The sequence below is a fragment of the Nycticebus coucang genome, chromosome 13 (genome assembly GCF_027406575.1).
Source record: "Nycticebus coucang isolate mNycCou1 chromosome 13, mNycCou1.pri, whole genome shotgun sequence".
NCBI lineage: Eukaryota > Metazoa > Chordata > Mammalia > Primates > Lorisidae > Nycticebus > Nycticebus coucang.
Window position 1 is genome coordinate 11429560 of NC_069792.1, and position 15369 is coordinate 11444928.

The 15369-nt window shown below is 45.6% G+C and overlaps 1 protein-coding gene across 2 annotated transcripts in view; it reads left to right on the forward strand.

Moving 5' to 3' along the window:
- The first annotated feature begins 4735 nt into the window (after window positions 1–4735).
- CHD7 (chromodomain helicase DNA binding protein 7) overlaps window positions 4736–15369 on the forward strand; it is a 191775-nt gene continuing 181141 nt past the window's right edge. For both annotated transcript variants that reach the window (XM_053558884.1, XM_053558885.1), the window contains exon 1: window positions 4736–5035. The gene's annotated coding sequence lies outside the window, so the exon portion shown is untranslated. The remainder of the gene's footprint in view (window positions 5036–15369) is intronic.

The window sequence follows — 15369 nt, forward strand, 5'->3', positions numbered from 1 at the left end:
GTACCCTAAGTATAATTTAAAAGAGTTTTTAGAACATGATTGAACTAATTTATACTCATATACTATCTATATTAAAGCTTGGGCGCAAGAACCTAACACAGAAATAAGTCTTGTTGGGCAGCGCCTGTGGCTCAGCGGGGTAGGGCGCTGGCCCCATATGCTGGAGGTGGTGGGTTCAAACCCAGCCCCAGCCAAAAAAACTGCAAAAAAAAAAAAAGTCTTGTCATACTGGAACAAAAGCCAGAAACATTTTAATCAGAATCAAGATGACTAAACAATAATTGTGAAGAAGTACAACTCATAAGAAAAAAGGTGCTGGGTGGCGCCTGTGGCTCAATGAGTAGGGTGCCGGCCCCATATACCGAGGGTGGCGGGTTCAAACCCAGCCCTGGCTGAACTGCAACCAAAAAATAGCCGGGCGTTGTGGCAGGCACCTGTAATCCCAGCTGCTCTGGAGGCTGAGGCAGGAGAATCGCGGAAGCCCAAGAGCTAGAGGTTGCTGTGAGCCGTGTGACATCATGGCACTCTACCGAAGGCGGTAAAGTGAGACTCTGTCTCTACAAAAAAGAAAGAAAAAAGGTACTATCACATGGAAGGCTATAATCTTAGAGTTTAGAATATGATGGAACTTTAAATTTATTTTTTATTTTTGAGGCAGAATCTCACTTTGTCACCTTTGGTAGAGTACTACAGATTTATAGCTTACAACACCTCAGACTCTTGGGCTCAAGCAATCCTCTTGCCTCAGCCTCCCGAGTAGCTGGGACTACAGGCACCCACCACAACGCCTGCCTATTTTTAGAGACAAGGTCTTGCTCTGGCTCAGGCTGGTTTCAAACCTGTGAGCTAAGGCAATCCACCCACCTCAGCCTCCCAGAGTGCTATGGGTACAGGTGTGAGCCACCTCACCTGGCCTATGAGGGAACTTTTTAATGCAAAGGGATGTGACCAATTTTCTAACAAACACACCAGTGCTTACACATCCAACAATTTTTTTCTTTTATGAAAAAATTACAGAGGGCTCAGTGCCTGTAGCTCAGTGGCTAGGACTCCAGTGGCATACACCAGAGCTGGTGGGTTTGAACTCAGTGTAGGCCTGCTAAACAACAATGACAATTACAACAAAAAAATAGTCAGGCATTGTGGTGGATGCCTGTAGTCCCAGCTACTCGGGAGGCTGAGGCAAGAGAATCGCTTAAGCCCAAGAGTTGGCGGTTGCTGTGAGCTGAGACACCATGGCACTCTACCCAGGGTGACATAGTGAGACTCTGTCTCAAAAAAAAAAAAAAAAAGAAAGAAAGAAAATTACAGGTGAAGATTATGCCATGATTTCAGTGATGCAGGAAACGTTTCTCAGAATTTTTGGTGTTTATTTATTTATTTATTAGCATTTATAGCCTTCTGAACATGTATTTTACTTTTTCAATATATTGTCAACTGCAATAAACTTACACCATTTAAAGGCAAAATGTAATGTCTGAAGCTAGCCAAAGTCACTTGGATATAAATTTAGTAAATGATAATATTGTTTTAGGTAGAAAAAAAAAAAGATATGGCACTGAAGAGAGTTATTTTCTAGGACTTGCAAGTCTCTAAATTTGATTTGCAAGTTGGTTCTGAATACAATTTCAAAAGATGAGTTCCAAAAATGCATTTAAGAATTTCCTCAGTGCTGGAATTAGTGTAATTTATATAAAATTTTAATGTTCAAAACACCAGGAAGGATGCATATATTGAACTTGAGTTTTAAGTGTTCCAGAAGTTTGAGGGCTTTTTTGGGGCGGGGGTGGGGGGGAGGAAGGGGTTATTTTAGATCTGCAAATTGTCTCTCCCTCCCCTCACCTTCTGAAATTTTATAGGTTGATACTTTATAGGCAGGTTTCCCAAGCAGAGAAAAACATTTATTTGTCTAAGCAGTGGAGTTATAGGTCAGTTAGCATTAATTTGAGTTCTTAGAGGAGACTGTTTCTATTTATCTCATGGGGCCTAGAAAACTTTGTAATAGGTCACATTGTCTTTGATATTTTTCTCAACTGCTTTCTGCTTGTGCCTACCCCATCCCTGGGTCTCTAGTGCCTTTCTGTTGCCTTCTGGTTCCACGTAGCTCGGGCCTTTTCTATTCCCCAAGGGCTAGGACTCCAAAATTACTGTTCTCTTGTAACCTCCAGGAGGGCAAGAAGTTGTGTCTGTTTTGGTCACTACTCTATCTCCAGCACCTAGAACCAAACCTGGAACCTCTTAGGGCTCCAAGTTGAAAGAAATGTCTGAGTCTCTAAATTTGATTGTCTGGGTGTTGATAGGAAAGCAGCCCATTGAACTAATTTACACTCATCTGTGAACAACCAAGAGTGCTTTATCTCACCCTGAGGTATTTGCATACTTAAAGGGAAACCTTGTGAATTCAAATTATTCTCATTGGGAAAACTTCAATACTGTAGTGAAGCAAATGGAGAGAAAACATTCCAGGCTAAAGAGTGGTGGGGGGTGGTAGCTATGAGTTGGGTAGGCCAGAGAGCTGCCTAGGAGTTTGCTTCTGAGGGTTTCTGATGTTTAAAGCCCCACCAGCGCTGCTTGTAAAAGCTTAGAGACTTCTTCATGATGGTTTAGGGCAGTGACCAGGATACAGGAGAGAGAGTCAGTCAAGAGAGGGGCTGAAGGGTTGTTTTTATGTTGTGCACTGGCTATTTGATTTTACTGTTTTTAGTATATTTCAAAAGGAAGTTTGTTGACTTTCTAGTTAAAGGTACAAGGGCACAGGGGTCACTTAATGCGATTTTTTAAAAATACAATTTGTTGATCTTAGTTAACTGTAATATATTTTCACCATGTGGGTATCATATTTTTAGCTTATAAATTGTCTTGAAATATATGTGTATCTGATATCGACCTGGGGCATAATGTAAAAGATAACAGTTCCCTTTATGCCACATTATTTTTTAAAAAATGTATTCTAACATACACAGGTACTAATGATTTTTTATTAGACATTGTGTCCCGTCTTTAACAGCTCGTTCTCTCTCTCTCACACACATAGACACAAATACGCACATACACAGCCCAAAGCACCCATCATAGGCTTTCACTGAGAGGTAGAAATTTAATAGAAGTGGAAGTGTAACATCAGAATTGTGATTCTTGGTTTATGACACAGGGCTATAAAAAAGCTAGTTGATTTTAGTAATTCCAAAATTTTAAATTTCTGCTGATTACCTGTAAACTCTTTGATTAAAACCTATTATTTCTTTTAAAATACAACTCAAATATATGATGAAATTAATGATGTGGTGCCTTTTCACCACAATATTTATACAATTATTACTAAAATTAGGAAATGTGTTCATGATTAAGTCTGGGATAATCAACTTAGTTATTGCACAGGCGTAGTAGTTATATAATGAAATAGTTTTGATTAATCTTTTGACCAGATACAAATATTGTGATTGTAGGCTTAGCACTATAGGTAGTGGAACCATCAAACAGTAAGAAGGTTAGTATATTTTGCATAGTTTCACAATTTTCTCAGTTTATTTTGGATAATATTAAGTACTCTACTCTGTATCCATCACAGGACAGTCAGCCTTTGGTTGAAGAAAGTTCCTTTCTTGATTTAGAAACAAATGCAATACTTAACCTAATAAAACCATGTGAAAGTTTACGGTTGTTGACAGTTTTAAAAGATTATAATTGCTTAGTATTTTGTAGATATGAGGTGCTTAATTGTTTGTAGATCTATCTCCTAGAAAGAAAATTTAGGAAAAAACCCCAAATTCCTCTAAATTTAATATTCACTTTGTACCAGGAAGAGAAACCGAGTAAGAGCCTCGGATATTAAGATCATATACAAGTGCCATTTTGGCTACAGAATGATTAAAACATTCTAGTCCTGACACGTTTAATAATGGGCACACATCCTATTTCTTTGTTTCATAACCACTGCGCTCTCTCCTCTGTTTCTTTTCTCTTCCTTTTTTTTTTGGTATGGTAACATATTTAACAAAATCAATGCCATCTAGTTAAACTTTTTAACTGATTTAGTAGTGTATCCGATGTCCTATCAACTTAAGAGGTAGGAAAACGATGTGGAGAAGCAGAAATGAACCTATCTGAAATAATTTCATATGGAAAAATAATTTCAAGTTGAAAGACATTTATGGAAGGGACATCCAGACACCTCCAGCCGCTGCGTCCGCGCCACGGTGTAGACGCCTGGTTGTGGCCTGGAGGATCGCTGCCGGCTCGGAGCCACCGCTTCCTGCCCCGGGGCGGCGCACCCTGACTCCGGGAAGGTGCCGCGCGGGGAAACGTGGCACCCTCTCCAGCCCGCGCCCGGGCGCTGCGGCGCCGCAGCCGAGCGCTCGCGGGAGCCCGGCAAGAAAGGCTGCACCGCAGCCGCGCACCGACCGGCGGGGAAAGCCGCCCGCAGCGCCGGCGCCCGCTCGGGGACGGGAAGTGGCGCCCGGCCCGCCCTCCGCAGCCGGCGGCCCAGCAGCTCCGCGCCGCCCCCTTTCTCTCGGCCTCTCCCTCGGCCTCCGCCACCCCGGCCGAATTCTTGCATAAATTATGCCAGGCGCGCCTGACGTCAGGTGGCCGCGCGCGAGCGCGGACGCGGACGCGGGCGCGGCGCGGAGGGAGCCGGCGGCGGGCGCGCGCGGCCCCGCTGCCTCGGGCGCGCGGGGCGTGCCGGGAGCGCGCAGGCGCTGGCGTGCTGGGGCCGCGGCGGCGGCGGCGGCGGCGGCGGCAGCAGCGGCGGCGGCGGCGGCGCGGGGGTTGAGCCGTGGTGGTGCGGACGCGCTCGTGCTCGGGAACTATCGGATTAAACTTGAATCGAGTGAAATTACACAAAGGAGCGCCGCGGAGGAGGCGGCCCGGGGACCCGGAGACCCTGAAACTCGCCAGAGCCCCGTTCGCCCCCGGCCAACTCTGCGCCCGTGGATTCAGCCCCCTGGCCGCGGCTGCCGAGCCAACTCCGGAGCCCGCTCTGCGTTTTGTTTTCCCCTCGGCACAGGGCAGCGGAGCAGACGAACCGACCGACCCGGTGAGCGCGAGAGTTCGCCCGGCGCCCCCGGGAGGGGCGGCGGCAGGAAATCGCTCCGGGCCGGGCCGGGGCCGCGCGAGGAGTTGGGAGCGAGGAGTTGGGCGTGTGCGGGGCGAGGGGCGAGGGCGGGCGGGGGCCGGGGCTGGCACGGGAGCGCAGCACCGCCCGTGCCGGGTCGCCGGCGTCGCCGCCCGCGGGGCCCGAACCCGCTCCCCGAGCGCCGCCCGGCGCCCCAACTTTTGCCTGCGTCCTTGGGGCCGGCGGTGGCGGGGGCGCGCGGTGCGGCCGAGGGTCACTTCCTCGCATGTAAATGGCTTTTTGTTGTGCTGCGGGCGTGGGGGGGTTCGGGGGACAGGAGGGAGCGTGTCTGCGCGCGAGGGAGCGCGAGCGCGTTTCCTCCCGCCGGCGCCGAGCACGAGTTGCCGGCTCCATTCGAGAGAAAAAGGAAGGAGGAAAAGTTGGGCTCCAACTCAAGTGCGAGCGGGCGATGGGCGCGCGGGCGCGGGGCGGCTGAGCGGCGGCGGCTCGGGGACGGCAGCGACCCCCGCCTCCCGCCCCCGCCCCCCGCTCCGGACCGACCACGCCGCGCTCGCCGGGAGCGGCGGCCGCACGGGCGCGAACAAAGTGCGTCCCTCCCGGCGCGGCGGCGCCAGCCCGCGCGGGGACGGCCACCGAGCGAGGTGGGTCGGCGGCAGGGAAAGTGCGCGGGGCGCCGCGTGGGGCGGGCGCAGCGCGAACACGGCGGCGCGGGGGGCGTCCCAAGCTCGGTCAGTGCCCGCCGCGGGCGCGGAGTTGCGAGCCCAGAGCCGGGGGCTCCGGGGGCTCCCCGGCGGCTCCCAAGTGCGCGAGGAGGAGAAGAAAGGGAGCAGGGTCGGGGCGAGCGCCGGGAGGCGCGGCGAGGAGGGGACCCCACCTTGCCAAGCTGGCCCAGCCGCCGGCGGTGGCGGCAGCTGCATAATAGCGACTTTAACCCCCGAATGCAACTGGGTTCCTCCACCCCTAAGCCCTCCGGGGGTCAGCGCCGTTGTGGGGGGGTCACCAGGTGGCCCCCGAGGTGGCCAGGGTGCGCTCTGCCCCGGCAGAGAGCCGCGGCTCGGAGCGTGAACGGCCGAGGTGGCTGGAGGCCAAGCGGTCAGCGGGGAGAGGAAGGAGGGCGGCGGGGGACGCGTTGTTTGTTTGGTTCGCACCGGGGACTGGGCTAGTCGAGGGCGCGGGGCGCGGGGCTCGGGCGGGGGAGCGGGCGCTGGGTGGGCTGCGGTGCGAGGCGGGCGCAGCGGCGCGGGGCTGGCGCGGCCGCGGGGGGTGGGGTGGGTGGGCGCAGACCCCGGGCCCGGGCGAGGGGGGCTGGTCGGGAGGCTCCGGGGAAGAAGCCGCCGGCCCCGAGCAGCCATCATTACCGAGCCGCCTTTCTCCGGATGGCTCTGCCTCGAGGAGCCCGGCGCCGTGGGAGCGCACCCCAAACTCCCGGCCGGCCGCCCGCTTTGTGAGCGCCCCCGTGGAGCGGGCGGCGCGGAGAGTGCTCCTGCTACGGGTTGTACTCTTCTCCCGGAGGTCACTTTTAGGGACTATTCACGCCTCGGTTTTAAACTAGTTTTTTTCCCCCTCTTCTGAACAGACAATGGACAAAAGAAAAGTAGCAACCCACATGGAGAGAGTTTCCTTTTGAATTGCTGGAATTAGATACACTATCTAGCTCTCCACTTGCTAAGTATACTTTTTAGTTTCTCATTGTATATCATGTAGCAATCAGTTTAAGCAACATCTTTAAGTGTCTATCTTCTGGGTTTGATTTCTGGGATACATTAAATAACTTATTTTTAAAGGATTATGTGAAGGTCTTGATTTTTTAATTTTCTGAATTTTTGATTTAAGTCGTTTTTGAACTGGGCAATACCTTTCTATGGGGTTGAGCGTTATTTCTCCTCAGTTCTCTCTCAGTAAGTGGGGGGGGGCTCAGTATACGTAATAATGAAATAGGAAACGAAATATGTCTTTATTTCCTTGCACAGATCTAGTGTAACGTTGACAAAAAAATATCTTAGTGACTGTGACTTCAGCAGTGTGGGTACCTGATTTACCCGAGTTATAATTACATTTCGATTGCAGTAATGTCTAAGTCCTAGGTAATTCCTATTTCAGAAATAACTTGAGCAGTGATTTTCCGAAGTTGAATCCCCTCCCAGCCCCCAGAGTACATCTGTCGCGCAGTGTTTTTGTCCTGCTGTTGCACAACAGAAGCCCTCCAGTCTTTACCCTAAAATGGCAGCTTTCATTTGACTGGGGCCCATTCATTGACAATGATAATAAAGAGCCTGAAAGCTAGATGCTTGTGGCAGAAGTAGGACTCGATTTGCCTTTCTAGGTGATAAGTAGAAGACATTTTACATTTTCCACTTTGCTCATGAGAAGTTTATGGTCCCTAAAAAATCTATTCAGTAGAAAAAAGTTACAAAGTAAAATAAGAATTTGGAAATGGAAAAGGGCTTGAGTAACAAATTTTAGAAGATGAATTTTCTTACTTTTCCCAGTAGCAGAAGTATGGCGTTCTTTTTTGGTAATCTCTGGTAAAGGGTTATAATGAATTTTTGTCAGGCTTGTAACAGGTGAATTTCCTCATTATGACACTCAAGAAATGGCATTGCGTTTTTAGCACTGTGGGTTTTATTGTTTATATTCTCTATTTTTTCTTTCTCTGTGCAAGTCACTGGATAGAACCATGATGAATTCTATCCTATCCCACGATTATGTTTTCAACATTCAAATGAGTTTCCAGATAAGAAAGAAATTATAATTAAGAGAGACCTGGTATCTGAATTCTAAACTCCAGTTATATTGATTTCATCAATGGGTTTATTTTTAAAGTAGTGTTTTAAAAAGTTACTTCCTTTTCTGTGTCTTAATATGGAATGCAGAATAGAGAAATGCTACAGTGGTTGTGTAGGTGATGGTTAAAAACACAAACATCATTGGTTTCTTTCCAGGAAAAAAATTTAACCCTTTTCCCCCAAAGTTGAAAATATAGAAGTCACACTGAAAATAATGTATCCAGTAAGCTATTTTTAAAATAGTAGAACTGTGTTTGGTCTACTTTTTAATCAGTTTGACTTGCAGGAATGTTTCCAAGACCTTTTTCATAATGAGAGTCCTTTAGGTTAGTCCTTCACTGAGTTAAAATGAATACCACGAGGAATACCTTTATAGTACTGTGACGTCAAGGAAATGTTACAGCCTTTTTTCATACAGATGCAAGGTCAATAATATGATACAACTTTTAAGCAGAAAAGTCAAAAGAGGAAGAATCTGTTTGCAAGAGAATACACTCAGTGCTTCTATGTACCTGCTGTGTAACCCATGAAAGCAGTGTAAGCACCAGGTTAGGGTAGTATTTCAAACCTAGGATTACAGGGTTTTATTTTCCACGGTTGAGAAAGTTTGCTTGCCATAGTCACCATCCATTTAGTCAGTTCGAATAACCAAACCTTGGCAAGTCTTCCATGTGTAAAAGCAGTAAAAGACAGTACTTTCCTTCATAGAGTTTACCATCCAGTAGGGGAGAGAGTTCTATAGGTACACAAAAGTCAAATTTCACTTTTAAGATTAACTTTTAAAATTAACAGTCATCTTTCATTCTTCATGATCCAAATACAGTCATTTGGGTTTGGTAGCAGACACCATGGCTATCTTAGAAATATATACTATAAATAAGGCATTGCAAGAATAAAAATGCTTAGTCAGGTCTGAGTAAAGGGCGTGACTACAAAAAAAGGCTCTTAAAACTTCAGCTTTGTAAGAAAGAGACTTCCAGTATTCTAAACAAGTAAACATATAAATAGAGTCACGTAGCTAAATTCACTTGAAAAGATGGAGCAGGTATGTCTTAGATGTCATTAAGGTGCTGTCGGGGACATAAGGTCTGGCCCTGTGTGGCTTTTTCATTTGTCTTCTTCATTCATATGGGCATATTTGTGTATCTTTAAAAAAAATCCATTTTTATTCCGTTAGAAGTTCAGAATTTTGCATTCTTCTAAACAGGTTTCTAAAGTGGTTAAAGCTTCATTAGTTCGGGAGATTAAATTTTCCTCTGTAAGAAAAGTTATTTAGCAAAAAGAAAACCCTGTGACATTCACAGATGATTGATGTTAAAATGTAAAAGAAATTGAGAGTCAATGATCACTTAGTTTTTCTACAAAAAATAGGAAAGTGGAATGATTGGTTTCATTTTGGGTACCACTGAGGTGGCAATTATGGTAGCTGATCTGGTGGTAGTTAAGAGCTGGGGGAGTAAAACATATTACTACTCTCCTGTATTTTACTTTTACCAGCATGTGAAATATTTTAAACAGAATCACATCTGCATGATAAAAATAACAAATAGAAACAGGACATCATAATGATATTGTTAAATAGAAATTCATTTTATAATTTACTAGAGAGTCTTTGGGTATTTGGAGTGTGAGGACCTCAGAGAGCTGCTTGAACTTTCTCATTTTACAGATTTAAGAAACTAAAGCCCAGAGAGGTTAATTTAGCAAGCTGCCTCTGGCTGGTCACCCAGCTATTATAGAGCTTATTTCAGTCACAGGTGTCTTCTTGGTGCCTAGCGTGGTGCCGGTGCCTGAGGGCTTCGGGGTTTGATGTGGTTGGATGACCAAGCTGGCTGTTCCTGGCATTCTAACTTGGAAGTACCTCCTGGCTTTAGGATCCTGAACATGATAACGTAGCTCTCAAAGGTGTTTTTAAGCCAACAATAAATAGTTTGCCTCTTCTGTGTTTGGAGTCTTTTCTGTTTGTTTTTCTTTTTTTTAAACTAGGGTTATCTGTCTAGAAAAATGGAGAGATAATTATTCCAAGAGTTGATTTCTGTTTTTACTTTAGAAGCCTGTATTCATTGCCATATCCAGATTTCTGTACTTTTCAACCAATGTTAGGCGATTGCAAATAGTTTATTCTCAGAGAATTCTTTTTGGTTCTGTTTTGTTTTTACTTTGAAATTTACAAGTGTCTGTTAAAAGAATAAAAATGTAGATATTTAAGAAGAAGCATAAATTGGTAGCAGAGGACTTATATTTAGGGTCCTGGGCTTGTTTGCTTATGCTAATGTGGAATCTGAGGTACTTTTTTCTTTCATGGCCCTTTGAGCTTGGCACTATCTCTGTAGGTGTCAGGCTTGACAAGTGAATCTGGGGTGTGGTTGGTTTTCCTGTTTCATCTTATTTTCTTGTTCACGGATTCAGCTATTTATTGGGTACCTGTTATCTGAAAGGTATAATGCTGTTATGTGGGTATACGGCAGTGACCCGAGAACACATGGTAGACCCACACAGAATATTAATTAAAGCTATTGCAAATTCATAGGTACTATGTGTTGGGTACCAGGAAGAGTGAGGGCTTATCACCTGGAAAGTCTTATCAGTTGCGTGTGCCACTACCCCTTAGAAAGTAGCTTTGTGCTGCCATCCAAGTGATGATAGAAGGAAGGGTGAAGGCTTCATAGTGCGTGCCCCTGACCTGGAGGGAGGCTGCTGTGTTTGAGGTAAGACCCAGGAGGCGGGCAGTATCCAGCTAGGGCAGGGCTCGCAGAATATGGAATTTTGGATTTTTGAAAAAATAGGCAATGATGAAGGTTAAGCAGTGTTTGGCATAAGCAGGATTATGTTTTGAAGAAGAATTAAATTGGTAGGTGGAGGAAAGAGACTAGATTGCAGATAGTATCCTGTCCCTCCCACCCCTCCTTTTTTTTTTTTGCAGTTTTTGGCCGGGGCTGAGGTTCGAACCCACCACCTCCAGCATATGGGGCTGGCACCCTACCTCTTTGAGCCACAGGTGCTGCCCGCTCCCCCCTTTTTTTGATTGAAAGTCTTACTCTCTTGCCTGGGCTGGAGTACAATAGTGTCGTCATAACTCACTGCAACCTCAGACTCCTTGGCTCAAGCAATCCTGCCTTAGCGTCCGGGCTACCTGAGACTATAGGTATGGGCCACCACACCTGGTTAATTTTTCTATTTTTTTGGTTGCAGTTTGGCAGAGGCTGGGTTTGAACCCGCCACTTTCGGTATATGGGGCCAGCACCCTGCTCACTGAGCCACAGGCACCGCCCAATTTTTCTATTTTTATTAGAGACTGGATCTTGTTCTTGCTTGGCCTGGTCTCGAACTCCTGGCCTCATGCCATCCTCCCACCTTAGCTTGTTGAAGTGCTGGGATTACAAGCGTGAGCCACCAGTCCTGGTCTCCTGCCTACTTCTGTTGTGGTTTGTGGGATGGGAAAATAACAATGATTTGGACTAGATTGGTGATCATGGAGGTGGAAAGAAATGGACAAATTTGAGAGTCTCAATGAATGAACCTTGGGGATAGTTGTGCTGTTGGGGACCGCTCAGGGAACTTGGGTTTCTAGATTCTACTCCCTGCTTGACTGGTTGGCTGATGATGCTGTTTATGGGGAGTGCCTTGCAAGGATCAGACTTGAGGAAGACCTTGATTTCTTGTGACATATGCCCGAGGTAGCTGATAATGGGCCATGTTACCATTGTTTTAATCCTTCTTTCCATTCTTAGTGGCATTCCAGGTAGATTTCCCCAAAAGACACTTATGGGTTCAGTAAAGTGGGAGAGGAGAGGGAAACTTTGCTTGCGATCACCTAACAGCTAGCCCTTGGTAAGAGTTTGCTCCCCATAGGTTGAGCATAAACTCCTGTGTAACCAGACTGTGTCACGTTTTGCTCTTCTGTATCTCCCATTCTGTTGCTAGTTACGTACTGGGACAAGGCCCTGGGGCTGCCCAGGGTCAGCTGGTAGGTGCTGTGTCCTCTCACTGCCACCCTTCTCATGGGGAGGGCGTGCGTTGTTTTAAACGATGGTTGCAGTCGTAAGCAGGTGTGGTAGAAGTGAACACATTATTTAAATAATCAGGAAGAAAAATACTACCCCTGGTCAGAATACTCACCTGGTTTTTAATTGAGTATGTATAAACTAGCTTAATATGTAAATTCTCTTCAAAGCCACTTTGTTCAATTATTATAAAATGTGGATTATACAGCATGGTTGCTGGTGGCGAATGAGGGATGCTGTTAAATCCAGAAAAGCTCCTGAATTGCTGACTTTAATCTTATATGAGGTAACAAATTATGAAAATCCTGAACATTAATTTTGAAATAATTTTTTTGAGGGAGGTGTTTGTTTTTGCCAAATCATGTAGGCATGATAATATCTGTTTTTTATTTGTTATAGATCAGATTTTGTTCTTGGCGTGCATAAATACATCCTTCCCGAGCCTCAGTGTCTTTGGTTGGGGTCTGTTTCAGAGATACTTCCAGTGTCATTGTGCGCCCTCGTAGGCCATGCTCGTGGCTGTTGAATCTCAGTCTGCCCAGCTGGGTTCTGCTGTCTCCTTCAGGTGTGCAGGATGGGGTGGCTTTGCAGGCTAATTTGGGGACGCACATCGGTTGTAGGAACATGCACTATCTGAAAGTTTTACCTCTACCTCTAGAGTGATTATTTGAATAGATTTTAATTCAGGAGAGGCAATGTTCCCATTTTGGAATAGTAGGAAAGCTCATTGTGCTGACCTTTGTTTCAGGGGGGCCTTGTGCTCATTACCCTGTGTCAATTTGCTTCTAATACTATTTCTTTAATTTACTAGTTAAAAATGTTTAAATACCCTTTACAATGCATTCTGTCATTAAGTCCAGTCAACAGTATATTGTTGTAGTTTAAGAAATCTTTCCTACCTCAGAGGTGTTGACTTTGAGTGGCAAGGTGCAGGATGATTCCTGTGGTGTGGGGTTTGGTGGAGAAATGGAGGGGATGTTAATTTGGGGCTTGCCTCCCTGCCTGGCATCCGCAAAGGTCATGTGGTGGGTTTGTGTTTCCCTCCGTATATCTCATTGACAGGAGTCTGGCGTAGAATCACTGCTGCTGAGCATCCTGTGACCAGGGTTTCCACACCCAGCCTTTGTGTAGGGGAAGGCAGAGACTTAGACACGTGAATTAGTTTTGATGTGCTACCTACTCCCCCGGTACCCTCAGTGTAAAACAGTCAGAGACTTGTACACTGTATTTGCAGTGTATCTGATAAAGGGTTTGTGGTATCTTAGCAATTAATTTTCCTCCTAATTCTGCAGCAAGCTTGGAGAACTACTGTAACATTTTAAAGATTCCACTTTATTCTCTTTTCATACTTTTAAAGGAAACAGTAAACATTTAATACTTTTTTTTTTTTTTGAAATGTGGTCTCGCTCTTTTGCCCGGACTGCGCCCCAGCGCCGAAGCTCCAGCGCTCCTCCTGTCACAGCCTCCCAGCAGCTGGGACTGCAGGCGATGCCACCGAGCCTGGATGTACGGACACTTCAGAAGTCTGTTCTGTCTGTTTTAAGTATTATGTTTATGATACTTAAAACATAATTACAAATGTACATATTATTTCAACACACCTAAAAACTATCAGACATCTTTAACGTAGTAATACTAAGCAGACAAATATTGAGAAGTCTCTTGAAGAATTATAAGCATCTAAGGCATTGCCTGCTAGTGTACTAAGTGTATAATAAAATAAATTTGAGCTTAGGTATACATACAGATAACAAGACGCCTTCATTGGTGGTATGTTTTGAAGTGTATGGGCCTAGCAGTTACTTTATTTATGGGTGATACTGGAACGTATTGACACTGTTAAGCCTAGATCCTTAAAGTAAACTTCTTTTTTAAAGTCTCCATCGTAGTATTTTATATTCTTGTATACTTGACCTTGCTTGTGCTTGAAATTTTGTTTTGACCAATGGCAGGTGTATCTATCTTGTTAGAAAAATCAGGGAGATTCATCTTGAGAATTTCAAAATCTTGATTAAATGAATAAATAGTATTCCCTTCATTAATTGTGCGTTGTATGGGCAGTCGAGTAAAATTACACAGAAATAACAAGAAAACATTAAAAACAATGGCAATAACCACAATGATTAGCTAATAATTATTATTTTCAGTTGGTGTTTTAATGGATCATTTCATTTGCTCATCAGAGCAACTCTAGGTGATAAGGTAGAATTATTATCTCTATTTTACAGATGAGGACACTGAGAGGGCTGGAAGTTAAATTACCCGGGCACATACGCCTCTAGCAGGCGGTGGAGGTGGAATTGGAACCCAGGTTGTCCAGACTCCGGAATCTGCGTGCGTAACCCTCGTGCTGCTGTTGCCGTCTAGACCACCTCTCATGCTAGCGTTGTTTCTGCCTTAATAGGCAAAGGTGCCTTAGAGACCCCAGCAGCACCCTGTGATCCCGTGTCGTACCCTGCTGCTACGTCCTCTCACTTCTGTCCTTGTTCCCTCTGTGCCTGCTGTGGTTGTGGGGCCATATGTTACGGGATTTCTTGATCTAAAATGACCAGGGAATTTTACCCTCATGGCCCTTCTTTTCCTGTGGAGAGGATAACAGTTGTTTTTGTGGAGGTTTTATTCTGTGGTGGCTGAGAATTTGGGTTCCGAGGTGGTCAGTGGTGGGGGCATATTTGATCAGTTCTGGAATATTAAAACTTTCCAGTTCAGCTTACAGGCCATTTGGCGTTCTTACAATCAATAGGATGCCTCAAATCTCAGAATTTTTACTCAGTCATTCCCTGCCCCCCCGCCCTGGCTGCCCCAAGTTCTGTTTACTGTGTAAGGAAGAGGTAAGACAGGATCCAAGTGTAGGTCTGGTGTTGGAGTCTGGGATGTGAGAGGCAACTGAACATGAAAAGGTTACCTTGTCAGGAAGGGGAAGGCTCCAGGGTGGCTCCGTACACTCCCACTGCTACCCGGCCTGGCATGGAAATGGAAATGATAGAGTGTAAGCAATTTTTATTTTATTTATTCTATTTTATTTTCACCTAAAAATGACTTGGAATAATAAAGTAAATGAGGCAAAATGCAAACAATTGTTTTTTTTTTTTTTGGCCAGGGCTGGGTTTGAACCCGCCACCTCTGGCATATGGGGCCGGCGCCCTACTCCTTGAGCCGCAAACAATTGTTAAAAGTCTGGATTTATGGCTGGGTGTGGTCACTCACACCTGTAATCCCAGCACTCTGGGAAGCCAAGGTGGGTGGATTGCTTGAGCTCACAGGTTCGAGACCAGCCTGAGCCAAAGCAAAACCTCATCTCTAAAAATAGCCAGGCGTTGTGGCCGGTGCTTGTAGTCCCAGCTACTCGGGAGGCTGAAGGAAGAGAATTGCGTTATCCCAAGAGTTAGAGGTAGCTGTGAGCTATAATGCCATAGCACTTTATTGAGGGTGACAAAGTGAGACTCTGTTTCAAAAAACAAAGAAACAAAAATATACATATGGATTTATGGGAGATTGTTATACT